Source organism: Nycticebus coucang, chromosome 18 (genome assembly GCF_027406575.1).
Source record: "Nycticebus coucang isolate mNycCou1 chromosome 18, mNycCou1.pri, whole genome shotgun sequence".
NCBI lineage: Eukaryota > Metazoa > Chordata > Mammalia > Primates > Lorisidae > Nycticebus > Nycticebus coucang.
Genome location: NC_069797.1, coordinates 16136620 through 16161030, shown reverse-complemented (window position 1 = coordinate 16161030; position 24411 = coordinate 16136620). Strand labels below are relative to the sequence as shown.

At 42.1% G+C, this 24411-nt stretch overlaps 1 protein-coding gene and 1 non-coding gene across 6 annotated transcripts in view; both read left to right on the top strand.

Moving 5' to 3' along the window:
- ARHGAP44 (Rho GTPase activating protein 44) overlaps positions 1-24411 on the top strand; it is a 189314-nt gene that overhangs the window by 17417 nt on the left and 147486 nt on the right. The window lies entirely within an intron of this gene.
- LOC128571474 (small Cajal body-specific RNA 20) lies at positions 18004-18133 on the top strand. The gene has a single exon (XR_008375881.1). It is a non-coding gene; the product is annotated as a small Cajal body-specific RNA 20 (non-coding RNA).

Below are 24411 nucleotides of genomic sequence, written 5' to 3'. Positions count from 1 at the left end.
GGAGATGGGGCTGTGTATGCTGCTGTGAAAGATGTCAAAGATAGGTTTTTATGGCCCCTATGTGGAGGTTTCCCATATGTATCTGTTGGTTTATAATCATGCCTTCATGATCGCTAAGATTTTCCTGTACTAGCAGAGATCTGACATGGCTTTAGAATTACTGGTTCCTAGTATATTGCCATCATCTCCAAAGTCTGATTCTCCGTTGTGGAGCTATACCTTTGCCATTAAAGAGTCACATATACCAAGAGCAATGTGCCAGCTGTGGAAGAGTGTTGGGTGCAAAAGTCATTCATTAAACAGGTGTTTCTGGACCTCTTACTTTTGCAGGTGCTGAGAGTAACATGCTGAATGTTACTGGGGCTCTTAGTATCAGCACCTGTGGAAGGGGGAGAAGGAAGCAGAGTGGATGGAGGGAGCTGAGCTGTGACGCAGTCTCCATGAAGGCCTTAGCTGGTTCCCCGGTAGGGGGGAGTGCAGTGATGTCCTGAGTTAGGGAGAAGGGGCTGAGCCTTTATGTCTCTGCACTGAAGTCATCGCATGTGGGCTTCACACTGCATGTGACCTTGCGGCAGAGGCAATGTCAAAGGGGCCGATGGCCGAGGGTGGTCGTGAGGCAGCAATCCCAGCAGCTGGGAGTACATCCTTCGTTCCTGAAGGGGAACCTGGTGCCAGGTCCTCTGTTAGGATGCAGATGGGCAGCAAAGCAGTTAAGCCAGTCATTTCCATAGAGCTGCTATCTCGATGGTGAAGTGTTCATGGTGTGTTGAGAACATTATTGGGTTTGACTGGAGAAAGTCACGAGAGCTGAGACCTAAGGGGTGAGGCGTTGTTAGCCGGCTGAAGAAAGTGGAAATTGCATGTGTGATTGCTGAGGGGTGTAGGTGTGGTTTTTTTCAAGGATGTAAAATCCATTCTCTATGCTTGGAATATCACTGGCTGTTGCAATGAGGCTTCTAAATAGGATGCCCATCTCATTTATCATCCACCATATTTCTGGGATTATATAACTAATGAAGCTAGGACAGCAGGCAAAAGCCTAGACAATTGGTGTGGTCACTCTACTTATAGATTGGATTCTTTGCAAGGACCAGTGATAAATTACTGAGTGGCCACTTGACCCCTCCCCATGATTCTTGGGTTATGAGCGTGGATTCTGATGACACATTCCCATCTGTGAATTTTTTTGGCTCCCTGGTTAACTAGTTGTAAAATCTTGGACAAGTCACTTAGGGTTTATAAGCTTTCATTTTCTTATCTTCAAAATGAAGATTACTGTCCTATCATATGTTAAAAGGTAAACTTAGGTGCATGTAAATTCTAATGAGTTTATATGAACCTTCAGTGGTGGACCCTGACAGGGTGCTAGGAGGAAGCTCAGAAGGTGTCTGTAGAAGCCAAACAGAAAGTATTTGATTGGTTGAAGCAGAAAGTCCCTGGTTAGAGGTTAGTTGTCTTTTTCTTGATTGTAAAGTCACTAGTTAGGGATTCGTTGGTGGTTTCAGATTGGTTAAGCTTAAGTTTCACTTTACAGTTTATGTCGGGTTGAGTTTCAGTTTCTCAGGTAGGAACCCAGGGTGCTGGCATCATCTTAGACCAATTAATTTTATTGACACTTACTTTACAAGAATTAATACACATAAAAAACATAGTTCCTGGGACAAAGTGAATCCTCAGTGAATGTGAGCTGTATGTTGTTGTTTTATGTGGGGACAGCAAAGTTGGACTTGGATTGTAGAGAGACCTCACCAGAGGCAGAGGGGAGAGGATGGGATGCTGTCAACCAGGAGACTAGTCAGGTAGTCCAAGCGAAGATGATGGTCAGCTGAATCAGATATGTGGCCGTGGGAAGAGTCATGGACAGGTGCTAGAGATGAAGGTGCTAAAAGCAGGGACTTGGTGGGACTTGAGGGCACAGCAGGATGGGCAAGGGGTGGGTGCTTGTGCCAGTCCCTGAGAAGGAGCCCATGAGAAATGCCAGTGAGACAAGGTGGAGTCAGTTGGGCTAAGCCCAATACAACACAGCTGGTCTGCTCAGTTTAGGGCAGTGTTTTTCAATCTTTTTTATCTCATGGCACACTCGAATCTATAGTTAAACTTCCAAGGCACACTTAAATTATGTTGATCAACAAAGGAGTAAAAACTGAGCAAGAGTGAGACCCCATCTCTGCTAAAAATAAAAAAATAGCCAGTGTTGTGGTGGGTGCCTGTAGTCCCAGCTACTTGGGAGGTTGAGGCAAGAGTATCTCTTAAGCCCAGGAGTTTGAGGTTGCTGTGAGCTGTGTGATGCCATGGCACTCTACCCAGGGTGAGAGAGTAAGACTTGTCACACACACACACACACACACACACACACACAGGTTAAAAGAAAAAGAAGATACTATGCTGTGTACTTCTTTCAAAAATAAACGGCACACCAGTTGAAAGTCACTGGTTTAGGTCCTAGGTGACCCCACGTCTTCCATGCTTGTTGTTTTATAAATTTAGCTTTAACCTAAAAGTGTGTATCTTGAGTAGTTTAGGGTGATTGGTTTAGGAGATTGACTTTTGAATTAGAAATGTTGTTTTGGTCATGGGTTATGCTAATTATTGTTTATTATGGGTCATGGGTTATGCTGATTGTTTAAGATAAGGGTTAATTATTAAGGATTAGCATGGTTTTTGCTTTGAACTTTTATGTATAAAACTGTGGCTTGGGAAGTGGAAGGGCAGAACAGTCTTGAGACTGTTGGTGTTATAGAATAGTGCGGGAACAGACACGTCTTCCTCTTTGCCCCTGGAGTTGGGAACGATCCTTAGAGTTCCTTGGCGAATGGACACAGCTTTCCCTCTCTGCCCCCGTCATCCCATGGTGTCCTCCATTTGTTTCTGTCTCTGTGTCTCATTTCCTTTTTTATAAGGACACCGGTCATACTGGATTGAGGGTCCACCCTCCTCCAATACAACCTCCTCTTAAATAATCTGTCCCGACCCTCTTTTCCAACTGCAGTCACATACCGAGGTTCCTATGGTTAGGATTCCATATTTTCAGAGGTCAAAGACCAAAAATAAAAAATATTCTAAGACACAAAACGAAAGGAAAACAGAATCCAGGTTCTGTGTGGGCAATAGTGGCCTTGATTTCCACTCCAGTGAGGATGAGTTGAAGAAGGAAGTCAGCACGTGGGTAAGAGTGGATGGGGGTTTTAAGGTCAGAAGGGTGGGGGTGGGTACATTTCCTTTCCTGGTGTAACATCTGTCGGAAGGGTGGGGGTTGGCCCATTCACGCTTCCTAGGTGGGACATCCAGTTTTGGTGGGTTGATTCTATTGGGGTGGGTCCCTCCACTTGACTCTGTCACAACCTACAACACCCATGAAGCACACATTTCTTATTCAACAAATGGTATTTTTTTCTGCCTGCTCTATGCCCAGCTCTCAGTGGTGGGGCTGTGGTGGGGCCCTGTGGCCAGCAGAGATGAGTAAGTCTGATAGTCTTGCCTCTAAGACTATCCAGTAGGATATACTCCAGTAGGATATATTCCAGTAGGAAAAATAAGCCCTAAACCCTTGACAGCTATTTGAGGCTAAGATGATGGGTTATGCTAGACTGTTGGGAAGGCGGGACAGTCACGTATGGCTTTAGTGACCAAGAAGGACTCAAGGAACGAAAGGTGATTTCATTTGGACTTTGGAAGCACACATGGAATATTTGACAGACAGAGATGAAGGAAAGATAGAATTGAAGATTTAATACAGCAAAATGCACTACAAAAAGGGAGGCCTGTTAGTCTAAGGCGTGAATGCGCATAAAATTACTAACTCATTAAATAGATTATGTGACATCCATGGATGGAATGTTACCTGAATCAGATGCACGTGCACCACCTGCAGCCGTCTCTGGGGTGCACTGATGGGAGAAAAGGGCAAAACGCAGCACACCGTGGGGAGGGTTTGACCTAGTTTCTGTGGAGTGCATGGGGGGGTGAATGGGCTCCCGAACACATGTAGTTGATGTGTTTATAAATGCGTAGAGTCTCTGGAAGAATGTAAAATCCTGCCTGCAGTGCCTCTGGATAACTGGGAACAGGGAGTAGGGGAGTGCATGTGCAAGTTAGTTGAAACTCATTTTTTAAAACACATTACCGTTCTAACTGCCCTTACTTGTACATTTTGAAAGACCTAATTTCTCTTAACAAAAGCTCCTGACTTAAAAAGAAATCACTGTCTTACTTTGTTCTGTAAAAGTCTATTTATCTGGAATATTTGGTTTATTGATTCACTCACTGAACAATGGCAAACATGCCAGGGCCCAGGGCTGTTTGGACCCCCATGTACCCGAAGTTCCATACCTCACATCCTTGGTGGCTGCAACCAGGCCAGTGACCCTGGAGCTGCTGTGTGCTGTCCTGCCCACGCCATGTCTCATGTTGTGAGTTTGCTTTGCATGCTGTGGGGAGCAGCAGAAGTTGTCATTCACAATTCAGCAAGCACAAATGCAAGGTCAAAGGCAGGTAGGTCACCTGCCACCAACCAGGATCTGCTTGCAGGCAAGTTATTCCCAGATTGTCCCAGGGAGGCGTTTCTCCTGGCCCGTGGTGAGTACCATGTGGAGCTGGGATGCGCTTGCTCCTGCTACTTACCGTGGTGGCTCCCTAGTCCTGTTGACCTTACCCCCTTGGGGTCAGATTTTAAGATTGTTTCTTAAAAATTCAGAACAGTCTAGTTGCTATCTTCTCTATTAGGGTTATCTGTTATGTTCTGTCTTTCTATTCCTGGCTAAAAGCTTAATTGTCCACTATAGAATTTATCAGGCTTTCTTAATCAATGTCCTTTTTTGATAGCCCTGAAATGTATACGCTCTTCTTGTTGGGGTTTCTCAGGTTCTGACACATCCTCCCTTGGGTGGTGAGGGGGGCGCCAAATCATACATCCATGCGTGGCCTTGTGCATACGGCTCCCAAGCTTGTTGTTGGGACTTTTCTACACCTTTAGCTGATACAGATTAATTCCTCCTTGAATTGAGGCCAAAATGAAAGATAAGGAAGCTCACATATAAATATAAACAAATGTATGTATTTATGTGCACGTGTGTCTGCGTCTGTCCGGCACGGATGCAAGCACACGCACAAGCTCAGATACGCCATCACATGGACACAAGGCAGGTGTTTTCAGTGGTTTTAATTCTTCGTGTCTACCTGGCATAGTCTGAGGTACCCCTCTTGTTTTTCCCTGCTCCTCCTTATCTTCTGCTCTCTCCTTATTTTACTTTTGATTTTTTTCTTTCTCCTTACCTTTTAACAAAAGTCTCCTTTACTTCCCACACGTCTTACAGTGCTGTATATGACGAATGCCTCTCAGGGTCAGGTTGTTGTGAGGCAACCATCCAAATTCCTTCCCTGCTCCCCACACCCTGTCCCACCCCTCACAGGTATGAAACTCTGCATGGAGTTGAAACGCATTCTTGTCAGTAAAGTGTCACAAGAATGGAAAAGCAAGTATCCAATGCACTCAATACTAATAGGAAGCCAGTAGACGATCTAATACAGGCCCACGTAGGAGGAAAACTCAGTTCAAGTTGGGGGGAGGGGAAAGAAAAAAGAGGAGAGGGAGGATTGATGTGCTTCCCCTGAATGGGCACAATGTAGGGATGTATAGCTCACCTTTTGGGTGTGGGACATAACTACAAGAGGGACTCTACCTAACAAATTCAAATATTGTAACTTGGTTGTTTGTACCCCCACTTTAACCTGAAATAAAAATAAGAAAGAAGAAACTCTGGTGAGATCTCGATTCAAAACCTCCCCCCACCTGCCTTTACCTCCATCTCTCCTGGCTTTGCAGATAGATGAGTACAAAAGATTCTGCTGCAGGTCATTCTTTGGATTTTCAAAAAAGGTTCTGGTCCTGTCTTTCTTGATTCTCCCGACTCTCCTGGGAGAGGAGGGAGGAGAAGCAGCTTCCCTTACAATTATCCTGTAGTAGGCACTGAGGATGTGCAGTTTAGGCTGGGCGCGGTGGCTCACGGGAGGCCACTCTGGGAGTGGCTGAGGTAGATGGATTGCTTGAGTTCAGGAGTTCAAGACCAGCCTGAGCAAGAGCAAGACCCTGTCTCTACTAAAAAATAGAAAAATTAGCCAGGTGTGGTGGTGGGTGTCTATAGTCCCAGCTACTTGGAAGGCCGAGGCAGGGGGATCACTTGAGTCCATAAGTTTGAGGATGCTGTGGGCTATGATGATGCCACTGCACTCTAGCCTGGGCCAAAGAGCAAGACCCTATCTCAGAAAAGAAGGAAATGGGTTCTACTTTGGAGAGGTATATGGAAGGTCAGATGTTGGGAAAGTGAGCTGTGGCCAGTTGAGCACAGGGGTTGAGATGTGGTGGGCTAGGCAGTGGGAATTACTGAAGGCGATTGAAAGGTGGGGTGAGGTTCGAGGCATTGTTGTTTTAGAACGTGCCTTAGGTACAGTATACAGGGTGAGCTGAGAACTCGGGGAGGCCTAGAATGGAGGAAGTCAACCAAGGAAATGTCAAACAGAAGGAAGATCTGGTTGAGCCTCTGGAGTTTTACACAGGCATATTTGGGTGGGGTGAGGAATGTTCCCCAGCATTCTTTTGTTCATCCTGAAGCTTAGGGCTTGAGCAAGGAAGGCGACCATCCCCAGCTGAGAAGGTATAAAGTAACCCTACAACCCTGTGCTAAAATTGCCGCACAAGCTTTTAGGAGGAAGCTTTTAAATTGAACAGAAGATGACAAAGGCACATACACGTAGAATGTGTGTATAGGAATATAGGGTAGGAATATGATGTACAAAGTCAGACAGTAAAGTTCTAGAACTCAGCCTAGAAAAAGTGGTACAAACCTCATTATTATCACCATGGTCGCTTTGGAAGTACTCCCCTTGGGAAACTAGGCACCAGTGCCAGGGCCTAGTCCACTCTTCAAAGTAATTTTGAAGCTGAGGTCTGACAATTAAGTTTGTGAACTCATCCTGGAAAAAGTGCTTTGATGAGGTGCTGGCATTGGTGCATAGCTTCCCAAGGGGAATACTTAGAAGGTGACTGTAGTGATATTCAGCAAGGAGGAATGTTAGCACTTTTTCTAGGATGAGTTCATGAACTTAATTGTCCTACCTCATGTTAGTACCTATCCTTATAAGGATAATTCATAAGCAAAAGTTCTTGAGTGTGATTTTAAAAGTATGAAAATTGTAAACTGTCATTTTTAGAAATGATTGTCTATATAGAAAACTTCCAACCTGCTGTGAGTTGTTAGAATTATTAAGAGTTCACAAGGTTTGTTCAATTTCAAAGAAAGGTTAAGTGGATATATTAATATGAGATGCAATACATTTCAGGCCAAGGAAAATTGTGGGGATAAAAAAGACATTACATAGGGCGGTGCCCGTAGCTCAGTGGGCAGGGCGCCGGTCACATACACCGAGGCTGATGGGTTGGAACCCCGCCCAGGCCTTCTAAACAACAATGACAACTGCAACAAAAAATAGCCAGGTATTGTGGTGGGCGCCTGTAGTCCCAGCTACTTTGGAGGCTGAGGCAAGAAAATCGTTTAAGCCCAAGAGTTTCAGGTTGCTGTGAGCAATGATGCTACAGCACTCTACCCAGGGCAACGGCTTGAGACTCTCAAAAAAAAAAAAAAAGACATTACATAGTGATAAGAGGTTAAGTTTACCTAAAAGCATAATAATCTTACATGTATGTGCACCTGAGAACACAGGTTCAGATTCACAAAGGAAAAGTGGTAGAACTGAAGGGGGAAGCAGACAAGTCCACGGTACTAGGTGAGGAATTTGACACCCCTCTCTTAGTTAATGGTAGAATTATTACACAGAAAATCAGCCAGGGCATGGAAGACCTTATGCCACCATAAACCAGTGGGATCTAATTGACATTTATTAACCTAACAATACGTGTACAACATACAGAGGATACATAATTTTTTCCAGCGCTCATGAAACATTCACCTAGGTTGACTATAGCCTCTGTCATAAAATAAATCTTAGCAAATTAAAAAATTTGAAAGCATACAAAGTTTATTCTCTGAGTATAACAGAATGCCACTAGAAATCAATAATAGGAAAAAAAAAACCTAGAAAACCCCAAGTGCTAAATAATATACTTGTAAATAAATATTCCATAGGACAAAGAGGAAATTTCATGGGAAATTAAAAAATGTTTTGAATTGAATGAAAATAAAAATATATCTAAATTTGTGGGATGCATCTAAAGCTTACAGGCAATTTAACTGCCTCAAATGTTTTAGAAAAGAATAGTCTCAAATCATTAATCTAAGCTTCCACCTTAAGAAAATAGAAAAAGAAGAACAAAATACACACACCAAGCCTGTTAAGTGGCCATAATAATAATAATAATAATAATTTAAACAAAAGCACAAAAATAATCCAAAATCAAGCAAAATGAAAGAAGCAATAAAGAGATGAGTGGAAATCATTTAAATAGAAAACAGAAAAAAAATAGAATAAATAAAAATAAAAGCTGATCTGAAAAGATCAATAAGGTTGGTCCAGCCAGACTAGGGAAAAATATGAGAAGACATATTATATATTGTACAGAACATTTACTTCCAGGTTTAAGTAAAATTAAGGTTAAAATTTACTTTTAGGTTATGACCTGGGGAATGGATTTGATAAACTATTGTTGAGTTTGTCCTGTGTGCCTGGCACTATTGTGGGAATACCAGAATGCTTGAGAGGAATCCCATCCTCAGGTCTCACGTGGACTCATGAGAGAGATGGACCATATATTATAGCTTCTCTGAGACATTGTGCAGTGTGGTGAGTCAGGTGATTGCAGGTTTTTCAAGATAGGGTAGAATTAAGTGATCTTGGAAAAGAAGATTGAATGATAGAGATTTTATGTTATCCCACTGCATTAGTTATAGAAGACATGGGAATGTATGAATCTGGGAACAGGAATCTTCATTTTCTTCACTTGTTGTGACAGTCAGAGGCTCTGAAGACTTTATATTATACCCTTGAGAGGACAGAGCATCCCTTGGCTTTATGAGAGAGAAAAAGTCATAAAGGTTTGAACTGTGGTTAACTGTGCTCATCTTCATGCTTTTTCAAAGGTGCCCATTAGATTTTAGTTTGGGAAGATGCTTGACATTCAAGACCATCTCACGAATTTGGAGGATTCAGGATCCATTTGAACATTAGAAGAGGCAACGTTGTATGTTAACAGCAGGCACTGGCCAAATCTGACTCAGAATAGGACAGTTGTGCAGCTCAGCCAAGATTACAGACAGACCAAAATTAGGCATGGTGACCAGGAAGAGCTGTGATGTGTTCAGGTGTTTCCTTTTACCTGGAAATCACCGACAGAAACCGGCACTCACAGTGCAACTGAAGTTTTGAGTCTGGATCATTTTGTTTGTTTGGTTTTTGTCCTCAAAAGAAGAGTTCCCACGGTGCCTTGAGCCTTGTACTTTGCTTGGCTGTATATGCAGCCATCTTGGCCTTAATATCCTTAAGGCAAACAAAATTCATTTCCTTGTATATTATGCAATGTTAGAAAACCAGTATTGTTTATGAATTACAGGAGTTGAACACACAACATTGCTGGGGCACAAAGCTTTCCCTGGCCTACCGGGAACTAGAGAGTTCCAACTAGAGATCCAGTGCATTATAGTGGATGTCTGAACACTGATCTCAAAACACCGACTAGAGAAAATAGAAAAAGCAAAAAACATAAGAAGCAGAGCACCATCCTTCTTTCCTCTAGGATGTTTTCTGAGCAACCTTTTTGATTTCACTTTCAGTGTTACTAGGGAAAGGTAAGTAGCCTACTTATCGCATTGTTTTGGACTAGCATCTTCCATGATTATCCCAACAGTACTAGCAGCAGATTTACAAACCACATTGCCAACTTATGTGTAAAGACCTGTGTTTGGGTCCTGGTGCTAGGTTGGCCTTGGGATTTCATTGGCCTTCGTGACCAATTCCAGCTGATTGATACTTTGCTGAGACACTATCTTCAAAAGTAGAGAGGGTCGGAGCCAGGACTTGGCCAGGAGGGGCTTGAATAAATAAGAGGTCAGTAAACATTTTTGTTCAGGGCCAGCCAGACAGTAAATATTTTAGGCTTTGTAGAAAAGACTCTGCTGTTATAGTATTAAATCAATCATAGACAATGCATAAATGACTAATCATTGCTGTGTTCCAGTGAAACTAGTTATAGAAAGGTATTTGAGCTGCATGTAATTTTCACATGTTACAAAATATTATTCCTTTGATTGTTTTTTCAATTAAAAAATGTAAAAATGATTCTAACCTTGGGTCTTTACAAATCCAGGTGATGGGCTGGATGTGGCCTGCAGGCCATAGTTTGTGGACACCTGTGATAGACCTGCAATAGATGGTCACTGGCTGCCCTTAGCTTGGGAGGAAACCTGGTGGCGTTTGTGTTGTTTACATGAATTAAAACTCTGATGTTGGCTGAGCGTGGTGGCTCACACCTGTAATCCCAGCACTTGGGAGGCTGAGGTGGGAGGATTGCCTGAACACACAGGTTCGAGACCAACCTGAGCCAGAACAAGACCTCATCTCTAAAAATAGCCAGGTGTTGTGGCAAGTGCCTGTAGTCCCAGCTACTTGGGAGGCAGAGGGAAGAGAATCACTTAAGCCCAGGAGTTCAAGGTTGCTGTAAGTTATGATGTCATGGCACTCTACAAAGGGTGACAAAGTGAGCCTCTGTCTCAAACAAAACAAAACAAAACAAAAAAACCTCTGATGTCTTGGAGAATTCAGTGCCAAGAGGTCTATGAAGCATAAGGCCATACTCTGTTTAATAAATCATTGCTGTTAATAATTTACAGAAAGAAACCAAAGTCTAGAATGCAAGCCATTTGCAAATGGGCATACCATTACCTCATTGCCTTAGACCTTAGTAGAAGTGATGAGTGCTTAACAAAGACAGTTGTGTGTAGCAACAAAGGCAGGAAAAAGATATGATGCCTGATGAAATATTGGTTCTCCTGGCTGCCCTCCTTGGCTAGTTTCTCTCTACCATCCTCCTCTACCTAAGACAGGCATCTCCGCCTCTGAGGCTGGACTTAGGTAATTAGATACTGTCTTAAAGGGGGCAGTTGTTCTGCCTACCCAAGTTGACCTCAAAGTCAATAGGAAGTGTCAGATTTTGTTCTGTTAAAGTATCAAGATGGTGGTGGTCCTAGGCCGCCCTTTCTCCTTGTCTGCGGCACTGTGCTTTCTGTCTACTCTCATCCACAGAGACTCTTAAACCAGAAATCTACCTTGGTGGACTGGCCAAGTTAGTGCAGGCTCTGTACCACAGGGTAAAGTTCTGTCTGGCAATCTCGTTTGATGGTGACTATCACCAGCCACTTATTCCTTTGGTGGACGTGATTGTCTTTATGTGAAAATGAATCTTCAGAGTTTTGGATTCCTTTAATACTTCTCATCAACTTGCTAACCATCAGACCCTCTTCAAATACTTCCTGTGGCCAGAAAAACTAGCTCTGAACATGTGACAGGAGACATCACATCTTTCTTTGGGCCTGCACCCAGCTAGAGGAAGTAACTCAAAAAGGCAGGTTGGTAGTGGGACCCACTTGCTGCTGTCAGATTCTCCTTTTGTCAGGTCGGTTTACTCTTTGATACTCCAAAATTATAGTATTTCTTCTCTTTCCTAGTTTCCTCAAAATTCTGCCTCCCCAGTGCTTTCTCTCATGGCCCTCCTCACCTTCTGGTTCCTAGAGAAAATTGAACTCAAGTTAGAGGCCCACCTGGATCTCTAACCATGCCTTGCCTCCTCCCCACCTGTTCTAGTAGAAGCAGGTGTCCTTTCCCTAACCTTCCATCTGTGCCCCGGTTCTCATCTCCTCCTGGACCTCAGTATTGTATCAAGTATCCCTTCTCTCTCCTGTATGTTCAACTAATCTTTTAAATAGTTTGTCTGGAATCAGGCAGACCTCTTGGGAGGTTAATGTCAGGAAAGAAGTGTTCACATTTGTCCAATGTTCAAATGTGAACACTTGAGTTCATGTTTGATCTGTTTCATCTCAACAACAGAAGCTCCCCCCAACCCCCACTTGCCTTTCCTTCCTTTTATAGCCCCAAACTCTTGGAAAGACTCGTCTGCATTCATTGGCTCTGTTTCTTTGCCTCTCTCATTCATTGCACATCCTTCCCTACCTGGCTTCTAGCCCTATTGCTCTACCAACACGCTCTGCCTGGATCACTAACGCATCAAAGGTCCCGGACTCCATACCACCCAACCCAGTGGACGTCTCATCTTGTGAGTCTTTTTTATCTGACCCTTCAACAGTCTATGGCATTGTGGGTCACTTTTTCTTAAAGTGCCTCCGTTTTTCTTCCCCTTGGCTTGAGTGATACCCCCACATTGTTCTTGTTTTTCTGGCCACTCCTTCTCTGTCTCAATTGCAGGAAATAATGGATTTCCTCAGGGATCATTCTGTAATCCTTCCCTATGCAATTTCCTTCGGTGCCTGTTCAGTGCAGATGACTCACAAACTTTCTTCTCCTGAGCCCTCTTTGAGCTGCAGATGGTAGATCCACAGGGCCAATACCATGGAAGAAATGTAAATTTTGAGCCAGAGAGTAATGTGTTTTTGCTTACATTTTTAAAAAGATCACTCTTTCTGCATTGTGCAGAATAAATAGTAGGAAGGCAGAAATGGAATGCGTCAGACCTCTTGGGAGGTTAATGTCCAGAAAAGAAGTCTCGGGTGATGTCTCCTGTCACATGTTCAGAGCTACTTCCAATTCGACATGTCCAAGACCCAATTCATGATCTTCTGCCCACACTTCCTGCTGTCACCGTCCATCCCGTGGATGAATCAGAAACCTAACCCCACTTTCTTCTTCCAATTCGCCACTGTACACTCTTGGCCCTTTTCTGTGTTTCGAAGGTAGTACCCAGAGTAGTCTTCAAAATACAAATCTGATGTCATCCCAGGCCAATTCCTTTCAGTGTTTTCCTTTACTCAGAGGATAATGGCTGGAAACATCTGAATACAAGGCCTGACAGTTAAGTTCATGAACTTGCCACTGTGTGCTGCTGTTGGCAGCACTGTTCAAACCGCTCAGTGAGGGTTCGTGACCTTGGCGTATCAGGGTCTTGTGGCTGTGTCCACGACCACATGCCGCAGCATTTTGCTGAGTGTTGTTCATTATTGTTGAAAGTTTTTGTTGCTATCTCTAGAATGTCAGAGCTTGAATTAGAGCAATGAACAAACATTTGTAAATTTCTTGTTAAACTTGGCAAGAGTGGAAGTGAAATCAGGGGCATGTTAGTCCAGGTTTATGGGGATAACGGCCTGAAGAAAACAGCAGTGTGCAAAGGGATTAAAGGTTTTTGTGAGGGGAGAGGAAGCATCACTGGTGAAGAGAGGTCAGGGCAGCCGGTAACGAGCAGAACTGATGAAACGTTGCCAAATTTTATTGAATTGTGTGTCAGAATCATCCGCTGACTGTGAGACGCATAGCAGACCAATTAAACATCAATAGAGAACAGTTAGGAAAATTTTAACTGAAAATCTTGGCCAACTCATGGCTCTTGCATTATGATGGTGCACAGCTCACATAGCACAGTGAGGGAGTTTTTATCCGTGAGCACTAATTATATTGGAACACCCTCCCTACTAACTTGATCTGGCCCCAAGTGACTTTTTTCTTTACCCAGAGATAAAGGAATTGTTGAAAGGAAGACATTTTGATTACATTAGGGTAATATGATGACAGCTTTGATGGTCATTCCAGAAAAAGAGTTCCAAAGTTGCTTTAAAGGGTGGACAAGGTCCTGGCGCTGGTGCATAGCTGCCCATGGGGAGTACTTTGAAGGTCACTGTAGTGATATTCAGCAGTGAGGTATGTAGCACGTTTCCTAGGATGAGTTCCTGAACTTAATTGCCAGCTCTCATATGTCCACCAGAGGTTCTTGACAGTCTGGCCTTGAGGTACCTCTCAACCCTCCTGTCCTATCCCCTCTCTCTGCTTCTGCACTTCTCCCCTTTCTGCTTGCCGTGTTCTCTGCTGCCCTGACCACTTTTATTTCCTTAGCCTATTCTTCCAGATTCTTGGCTGAAGTGTTGCTTTTGGGGAAGATTTTTCATAATGCTTAATACCAGTTTAGGTCAGATTCTCTTCTTCCTCTTTTTTTTTAATTTCAGATTAATTTGAGGGTATAAATGATTATTAGGTTACATTGTTTGCATTGGGTGAAGTCCAAGTTGTAGTTGAGCCCTTCCCCTGGGAGGTGTGCTGTGTACCCCTATCTTGTGCCCATTGGGTGAGAACTGACCAACGCCCCTCTCCCTCCCCCCACCTGAGTTAATTGTGTTTTTCTCTTGTGTGGGTGTTTGGTTGTTCATCCACTGGTTTCACATTAGTATACTTGCTTTTCCATTCTTGTGATACTTTACTAAGGAGAATGTTCTTTAACTCCATCCAGGTAAATACAGAAGCTGTAAAGATGTCTCATAATGCTTGACTACAGTTTAGGACACATTCTTTTCTCATAGAGCCACATTTCTTTTCTTTTGTAAGTTTATCTTAGTTTTGTAAATATATAGAGGGTTCCAAGGAAACATACACATTTTAAGAAAAGAAAAAAAAATCTATATTAAAATTGTAATACTCAGTATATACTGATAACAAAAGACAAATACAAGTCACATTTGAGCACCTCTTATAAAATTGCAGAAGTCAAACGTGACTTGAGCATTATAATTTTAATATAGTTTTTTCCTTTCTTAAAATGTGTATCCTTTTTTTGGCACCTTCTGTATATTTATTTATAGGATAATTTGATGACTATCTTTTATGACATAAGGGACTGTGTTAGGGTTCTTCAGAGAAACAGAACTAATGTGTGTATGTGTGTGTATTCATGTGTATATTTACATGTGTGTTTATGAGCGAAAGAGAGACTGATTTTAAGGAATTGGCTCATGTGACTGAGGGGACTGACGTGTCTGAAATCTTTTGGGCGGGCAGCATGCTGCAGACCCAGGGAAGATTTGGCAGTTGCATTCTCAAGTATGAGGGCTTTTCTCTTAGGGCCTCCATTGATTGGATAAAGTCTAACCACATTGGGAAGGGTAATTGGCTTTACGGAAAATATACTGATTTAAACGTTAATCATTTGTAAGGATGTTAATCACAGCAATATGGTGTTTGGCTTCAAACTGGGTACTGTAGCTTAGCCAAGTTGACACATAATATTAACCAGTGCAAGGACCGTATCTGCTTCAGCCCATTATCGTATCCTCAGCGTCTGTCCCAGTGTGTGACATGGAAGGAAGGCAGTGCAAAACTGAGTGAATGGATTTAGGAGAGTTAGATTTCTGCTTTCACCTGCAGCCAGTGCCAGGATGTATAACACATTTCATGACTGTTTTTCAGAGTAGTTTTCTCTGTTCTTTCTAAAACACATATTTTGTTGATAAAGTTTTGTGATTCAAGAGACGTCTCTAATTCTTTTTATTTTTTTACCGCCCTTGAAAAAAATTTCAGATTAATATGAGGGTACAAACAGGTGACAATGTTTGCATTTGTTAGGTTTGCATTTGCAGCACTTTAAAAAAAAATTTCAGATTGCTATGAGGGTACAAATGTTTATTTAGGTTACATGGTTTTCATTTGTAAGGTAAAGTTCAAGTTGTAGTTCAGCCCTTCACGGGGTGGTGGTGGGGTGGTGGGAGGTGTGTGCTGAACACCCTCACATTGTGCACATTGGCGGAGATCCCATCCATCACCTTCCCTCTCCCTGTCTCCTCCCCCTCGGTAGACTGTACTTGTGTTTTCCTTTCTAGTGGGTGTGGAGGTTGTTTATATTCTTGGTTTCATATTAGTATTGAGTATGTTGGATACTTTTTTCCCCATTCTTGTGATACTTTACTGAGAAGAATGTGTTTCACCCCCACCCAGGTAGACACAAAGGTGTGAAGTCTCCGGCTTTGTCTCTAATTTTTGACAAATTTCTTTCCTTGTAATTCATCTACAGTGCCCCTTAGCCTCTGAGCCTTTTTTGTCTCGTCCTATAAAAGGGATGAGATCTTCTTAATCATGGATTTGCTCTTCTCTGGTCTTCTGATTCTTTTTCCCAGAGTTTTCTTGGTTGTAGTAGCTGGAGCCAACTTTCTTCTCAGGGTGATTGGACCACGGCTTTCTTCAAGGAGATAATTGCGTTTTTCTTTCCCAATGCTTTTCCATTTTATTGGCCATTTTGGCTACAGCAGCACAATGTGCTGAATTTTCTATTTCTAAAACCAAACTTATCATCCTGGCCCTGAGTCCAGAGTTTTCTATTTCTGTCATTGGTGCCAGACACCATGACAAGAATGCTTGAGAGTCATCCTGGAATTTTCCTACCCCCACTATTCTCATTCAATTACCAGTTTCTCTTGATTCTTTCTTTATATGGTCCTTCAAAATCGATCCTTTTTGTTTTTCCATTTCTCCCAATGAGCCCTTGTGGGCTTGTGCCATAATAATAGATTGATTATTGGCGTCCCTGCCACTTTTCTCTCCCACCTTCAACTTACTGTATCCAGCAATCCCCCAGGACTCTTACTAAGTGTCAGCATTAAGTATGATTTCTTCTCCCTAACTCCCAATATCCTGTCCTACTTCAAAACTTGGTGGTCTCCTCTACATACCAGATTAACACCCAGACTTTATTTCCTTTTCTTATTGGACCTTCGGTACAAAGGGTTAAACTAATTTTACTTTTCAGACCATGTTGCGCTGTCATCTTTGAACGCTGTAACCCTGAACTCTTGCTTATTTCACTTTCTCTCTTAGTAAATTGTGAATGTCCTGTTTTTCTCTGTGTGTGTTCCTATAAAATAGGTATCATTGCTTTGGTTATTTTAATTTACATGACTTTTACTCTAGACCTCATTATATTTTGTTTTATTTTATATATTTCACTGTCTTTTGGATCTATCTGTGATGCCACGTGAACCCATAGTTCAAAGCTTCTAATTGCTGTTTCTCTTTTTCTTCACCTTGTCATTTGTGTTTATTAGAACTTTAGTACCTTTCTTCTTAGAGGTCAGATGTATTGGTTAAATTAATATTTTTATATTTCATGGTTTATATTGTTCTTATGAACGATGTATTGTTATACTATATTTTGTAGTTGGGTTTTGGTACTGCAGAGTAATGAGATTGATTTCTTTATAAATTATCAACAACCTTGATGGAGTCTCTTATTAATTTATGTAGTTGCTTGTATACTAACTTTTTTAATATTGCGTTGAATTATATGGCATTGCTGATATTTGACTATTTTGCCTATAAAAACTGTAATTTCGGGCGGCGCCTGTGGCTCAGTCGGTAAGGCGCCGGCCCCATATACCGAGGGTGATGGGTTCAAACCCGGCCCCGGCCAAACTGCAACCAAAAAATAGCCGGGCGTTGTGGCGGGCGCCTGTAGTCCCAGCTACTTGGGAGCTGAGGCAAGAGAATCACTTAAGCCCAGGAGTTGGAGGTTGCTGTGAGCTGTGTGAGGCCACGGCACTCTACTGAGGGCCATAAAGTGAGACCCCGTCTCTACAAAAAAAAGCAACAAAACTGTAATTTCAAATCATTCAACTTAATAATCATATTATCTACTATGGAAGAGTTTTTTTCTCTTCCTTTATACCCTATGTTTTTTATTTCCATAGGCTTGTGTTAAATAGCAGATAATGAGTGTCCTACCATTTTCTTAATTATATTATTTATTCTAGGTTTTGGATTCATGTAGAGATACTTTATCAAGCTTAACAGAGTCCTTATCCCAGTTGATAATGAAGTATTCTTTTTTTTTCAAATCATGATATATGTTGAATTGTATCAAATGCTCTTTTTGTATCCATTGTGATATCATATTTTTTCCTTTACTACACATAAATAAAGTAAATGAAATTGATGGATTATGTTTACATTGAATCATCTAGGTATCACCGGGATAAACAGTGCTTAATTATAATGTTATTTTAAGATAATACAGTTGGGGGTCTCTCTCTCTTGGGGCTGTTGAGGGTCCAGTTTCTCCTCAGCCAAAGATGGGGGCCAATATCAGCCCCTGAGGACCATTGTCAGGCTGCCATGAATGGGCAGCCTTGTGTTCCTGCCCCAGACATTTGGAGTAAAAAAAAAAAAAATGATAAAGTTAGGTTTGTTTGGCTAATATTTTATTTTGAATTTTTGTACCACATTCATAAGGAAATTGGCCTATAGCTTAATTAATTAATTTTCTTATAATCCTTGCATGACTTAGAAATCAAGTTTGTAAAATTTAGTCTCATTAAGTAAGTTGGGCAACTTTAGTTCCTGTTTTCTGGAGCAATTTGTGTAAGATGGGTAAAACTGTTTCTTGAAAGGCAAAACTCCTCTGAAAACTGTTGGGTCTTGAAGGTCAAAACCATTTGTCCTTTCTGACCTTAACTGTGTTCCCATGTCATCCTTCCCATCTACTGGAGCTGGCCCCTTATTTCTGCTTCTGTTTTAACATGTTTCCTCTTGCTGTTCTTCTTCTTGATGTAATGACTTTTCTTTCCTTTGTTTATCTATAGCCAGGGTATATCCAGAATCACTCTTAAAACCCTTTTTGATGCCCTGGGTCTTCTGCAGACCTCTTATTTTTGGCTTTCTATGGCATCAATCATCTTTTTCACTCTTGTGACCCTTAGCACAAGTACCACTCCACATATGGGCTGACTTATCCCTGTGTGTGTTCTGTCAAGGGCCCTCTGCCCTCTCCTCTTCCAAATATGAATTTTAGGCCTCACTATACCTAGCGCCTCACTTCTCTTCAAACCTCTAATTGTTGGTGGTGACTATTTGATTATATCACATTCACCTTTGGTCAGCCTGGCCTTTTCATTGTTTCATAATTGCTCCAAACGTATCCACACCCTAAAGCTTATTCATTCTATCTTTCTTCTCTCTGGAATATTCTTCTGCCTCATACCTGCATGTGTGGATCCCTTCATTTTATTCTGTCTTTGCTGTAATGGCACTCTCTTGATCTAACCTTCCTTGGCCATCCTATTTAAAATTGCAGTCCCACCACCTGACATTCATGATCCAACCTCTATATCCTGCTTTATTTTTTCCCCCAATGGCACTTACTTTATATATATATATTGAGATTATTTTTCCCTTCCCATTGCAATAGGAGATCCACAAAGGCAGAGATTTTGGTTCACTTTATTCACTGATGTATCTTAGTGCCGGAGGAGTGCCTGGGATCTATTTAGTACTCAGTGAATGTTGGAATAAATGAATAAACTTAAATATGCAAGACTTTTGTTAAGAATTTTTCCTGCAATTTAGGCTTTCTACCACTATGTGGCAGCAAAAGAGTTGTCTAGGCCTTGGGATTTGAGATTGCAAGGGAGTTGAAGTCTTTTCATAAGTATGTATTCAAATGCTCCTCTTCTTTGCCAAAAAGACCTATGAACTTTTTCCCTCTGATTGCTAAATTCTCTTGGGTTAGGAAACTTATCTTCTCCCTTTAGATGAGAAAATCATCTTATAGTGGGACTCTTTGGAGCTAGTCACCTCTGTGACTAGTTACTCCCTTTTCTTCCCTGGTTCTGGGGTCCTTCCTGGGCTCTGCCTCAGCCCCATCCCTCTTAGAGTGGGAGGAGGTACAAGGTAGGGGACATTTGGTTCTTTAGATTGTTAAATCTTCACTCCTCAGATTATTTTAAATTTGTTGTCTCCTGACTCTAATTTCTTGTCATCATCAGAGATATTTTGTGATGCTGTCCTATGAACTGTTAATCTGAAGAGTCAGCAAGGTGTGTGAGATTTGCTTCTAGGTCCAATCTAGTCATTAATTGCCTTGGGACCTTGGGGAAATTGTGTTGCCCCTGGAGGCTTAAGACTCTCCCACTGTGAAGTGTGGGACTTAGATTAGGAGCCCTGTAAGGTTTTGTTTTGTTTTTTCTTCCTAAGCAGCTAAACAAAAATCTAAGGAATATGTTTTATTTATTTTTTTTCTTTTGATAGGGAGCTATTCCAGACAGCTCTCATCTGGTGTTTTGCTTAATTTACACACAATGATTAATTTACAACAAGCTTAGCCTGTATCCCTTGGCAACGCTTAGCAACTGCCTGCTTTCTGAAAGTAGTTCAGTAAGGTTGTTTAAAGGGACATTATCCCATATATCAAAGCAGAGAACTGAGGATTAAGTTGACTGTGTCTGCTGGGCACACGGCCCCTTTCAACTTGGCAGTTATTTTTCTTTAATCGCTTTACATTCTCCTGTCTTGGTTTTGCCCACCTGCACACTTTGTATGAACCCTTCCAGGGGTTATTCCTTCTAGTGTCTTTAGGTGTTATTCACAGAGTGCTTACCATATTCTAGAACATGATCTAAATTCACACCACACCTTGTCTCATTTAATCTTTCAACAACTCTTGTGAGGTAGAAACTGGTGTCACCTTTCACAGATTAAAGAAAAGATCTTGAGCCACACAGCTAGTGTGCAGAGCCCGGCACTCAGACCTCGGCTGCCTGAGTCCAGACTCTGTGGTGTGAACGCTGTACACTGTACTGCCCCCTCCGCCCCGTTATTTCACTAAAGTCGCCTGTTTACCTCAGTCAAAAGTGTATAAAGCCAGATACTAGTTACAGTGGTAAGGACAGAGTTTAGTGGGTTAATATCCTACTGCAGTAGGAAGGTACGGGGTGGTGGGTGGAGGGGGGAGTCCAGTGTGAACTGTGTCAAAGGAAAAGAATGAAATTCTATAAAATAAATTAAGGAGATTTATTCTGAGTTGAATATGTGTGACCATGGCCCAAAGAGTCATGCCCAAGAAGCTTAAAGCAAGTGGTCCCCTGGGCGGCGCCTGTGGCTCAAGGAGTAGGGCGCTGGTCCCATAGGCCGGAGGTGGCGGGTTCAAACCTAGCCCCGGCCAAAAGCCACAAAAAAAAAAAAAAAGAAAGAAAGAAAAGAAGCAAGTGGTCCCACAGGAGTTGACTTGCAGTTTGGTTTTATATATTTTAGGGAGATGGGAACACATGTAAAAACATTAAATCAGTACATGGAAGGTGTGCATTGGTTTGGCCTGAAAAGGAGAGACATCTCCAAGTGGGTGTGGGGGCAGTGCTTATGGGTTATAGGTGGGTTAAAGATTCTTTGATTTATAATTGATTAGAGAAATGAAGTTTTGACCAAAGGCATGGAATGTTTTAAGTTAAGGAAGTTTGCTAATCTTAGAAAAGCCATGGGACATATACGGAGACTCAACATGTTAAGTACATTGAAGAGCGTGTGCTTTAACTTTTGTCTTACATGGCCTTAGGCTTGTTAATGATTTAGTTTCTTACTGGTACAAAGAATAACTCCAAAAGGGACAAGGAGTAACTTGGTATTTCTAACTTCCCTTCTCCTCGTGCCTGGCAACTCAGCTTTAAGGCTTTTCTGGGGTCTCTTTGGCCAAGAGGGACTCCAGTCAACTGGGGGGGCTTAAGATTTTTATTTTAGTTACAACTGGACCCAGCTGGGATTTGTGTGGAGCTGACTGAGGGTTTTAAAGAGAGACTGTGGGAGTAGTAGGCAGGCTCAGTAGCGTCAGGGGAGTGAAGAATTGCAGAGGGTGAGGGTTGGTCAGGGTCGGTGCTGATTAGACCAGCTGTGTGTTTAAGCTGGCAGCAGTCCAGGAAGTGAGGGATTCACCCTCCCCATAGAGACCCTATTTCTTCTGATGATCACATTTCAAAGGAATGGCTTTCATACCCTTGAGAAAGACACTCTTGGGTTATAAGAGATACAGATTCATCTTAAAGGGCCATAGGAAGTATTCACTACTGTGAGGCCTTTGTAAAAAGGGATCTCAGAAAGAGTGGTAAGGGGTCAAGTATTGGCTAGAAAAATGGTAAATTTTTGTGGATCCTTGAGCTTTCTCAGGCACTTTAAGGGGGTTGAGTCGAGTCATCCTAAGGATAAAATCTTGACCTATTAGAAACTTTAAGTCTTTGTTAAATATGATGAACCTGAGGAGAAGGTTGGATGAAATAATTTGTGATGAGTGTCTGTAGTTCCTATAAGCCAAGATTGAAGCTTTGTTGAAAAGAGGGCTCAGAGGAGCCTGGCTAGAGTGTGAAGGAGAGAATCTTTGTCACCTCTGTGTTTGTACAGTTGAAACATTGCAAGTCTGTAGAGATCATTCCTGATCATTCATGGTTGGTTTCTAGAATGGGTTTGGTTCCAGATCGTAAAATCACAGGTCTTCTTTTTTCTGCCAGAACTTGCCCAGTTTGTCTGTGGTCTTTTCCTTCCTCCACAGAAGGAAACATTCTGTGTTTCCTTCCTTAACATCACAGTTTCTGTGCCCAAGCTTGGGACTACGTGAGGGCTCCCCCATATTCCCATGCCATTCCCAGCTGTGGTGGAGCTGGGGGGAGTGTCCTCTCTATAAGCAGTGTGGAGTGTTCTTCTGTCTATTCCTGTTTGAGCTGAAAGGGCAGTGCTGCTGGGTGCAGGCAAAGGTTGGGGCAGGAAGAGGAAGCAGCAGGAGTGGCCAGGAACCGCTTGAGTGCCGGGAATAGTGCCCTCTGTCTGTGTAGGATGTCAGCACCGCAAACAAGTTTCATATTACTGAACTTTTAAATGTGTGTCTATCTGTATTTGTCATATCCCTGTGGTGTGGGGGCACAGTTCCTGTTTTACAGTTGAGAAACTGATACGCAACCAACTGAAACTCTTGGCTCTTGACTCTTTTCCATGCATCTTGTTTTCGTGTTTTCCATTTCTATGTTGTACAATTCACATTTGCCTGGGATGGCGTGGCAGACCTGGTTACCTTGAAGAGGGTCGTTTTCTGTGATACCTGTTGTCCCACTCATCCTCCTCTTTGAGTTTTCACTTTTCCCGTCCTCCACTTTTGCAAATTTTAAGTACTCAGCTCTAGGAACTGCGCCTCTGTCCCCTCCCCTCCACCTGCTCTTCTAGCTTTCTGCACTCAGCCATTGAGTCTTGTTGGATATTTTTTCCTTGTTTTAGGATACACTTTGACACCCTCGGTAGAGTGTCTCGGCATCATAGCCCACAGCAACCTCAAACTTTTGGGCTCAAGTGATTCTCTTGCCTCAGCCTCCTGAGTAGCTTGGACTATAGGTGTGTGCCACAATGCCAATTTATTATTAGAGACAGGGTCTCACTCTTGCTCGGGCTGATCTCAAAGAGTCTTGTTGCACTGATCTCGTCCCTGTGTCTCCTTCCATGTGTCTAAGTGACAATACGCTCCTCTCTGTATGCACTATTAAACGTGTAGATTAGGTTTTGTATTCTCTGGATAAGGAATATATCTGCTCTGAATTTCTCCAGCATTGGAAAGCTAACCATAGCATTCCACATTTCAACATTTAATGACACTAGTGAGTTTTGCTTGAATATTCGCCTATTGTTTTTATGTCTCCTGCTTTGTTTTGGCATTGGACATAATACAGTTGCATTACACAAATCTACTCTTTAAATAAGTAGTAGTTCCTTGCCTCATGGAGTTTATTTTCTAGAAATGGTGATTTTCTCAGAAGAGGTATATAACATTTGGGTGTTGGAGAATAAGGTGAAGAAATCACTGAGAAATAGAGAATTTGGAGAAACTTCAATGTTTTTCCCTTTCTTTTGTCTCTCTCAGCCACCCTTGTCTCAGCCTCCCAAGTAGCTGGGATTATGGGCATGCTTTACAACTCCTGGCTCATTTTTCTGCTTCATAGAGACGGGAGTCTTACTTTGCTCAGGCTAGTCTCAAACTCCTGAGCTCAGGCAGTCCACCCACCTTGGCCTCTGAGAGTTCTAGGATTCCAGGCATTAGCCACCATGCCTGGCTTCAAACTTTGTATTATCCTATAATCATGTTTAGTATATTAGACTTTAAAAGTCCAGTTTATTCTAATTATGGCAAGTTTAATTGCTTTTAATTATTTTGAGTATTTGGTTGCTAAGGAGACTAACAGGCAAGCTACCAGGGTTGGAAAGTTCTGAAAAACAAAATGCATTTTTTTCTTCATCTCAAATAATGAAGAGATGAAATTAGAGAAAGAGAGATTCTGTGTGATTCAGAGAAAGAACATCCTATAGAAACCCTGTGGCTTCAGGGTTTAGTCTTTGGATGGCTTTAATTTAGAAGGGACATATCAAGGAAATGTTTTCAGCTAAGGTATAAATGATCAAATGATGTTGTATTGCGTGAATTTTATTTAATTGAGAACCTAACATCTAATTGAGTAGAGGCAGCCCCTCCTACTGTAAGAAAAGCATCCATGCGTGTGTGTGTGTGTGTGTGTGTGTGTGTGTGCTTACGCCTGTATGTCGGGTATTTTTGTTCATGTTCAAATAAGATGAAGAATAAGAAATATCAGGTTCCGGGCTGCGTGATAAAGGACAGAAAAGCTAGATCAATTT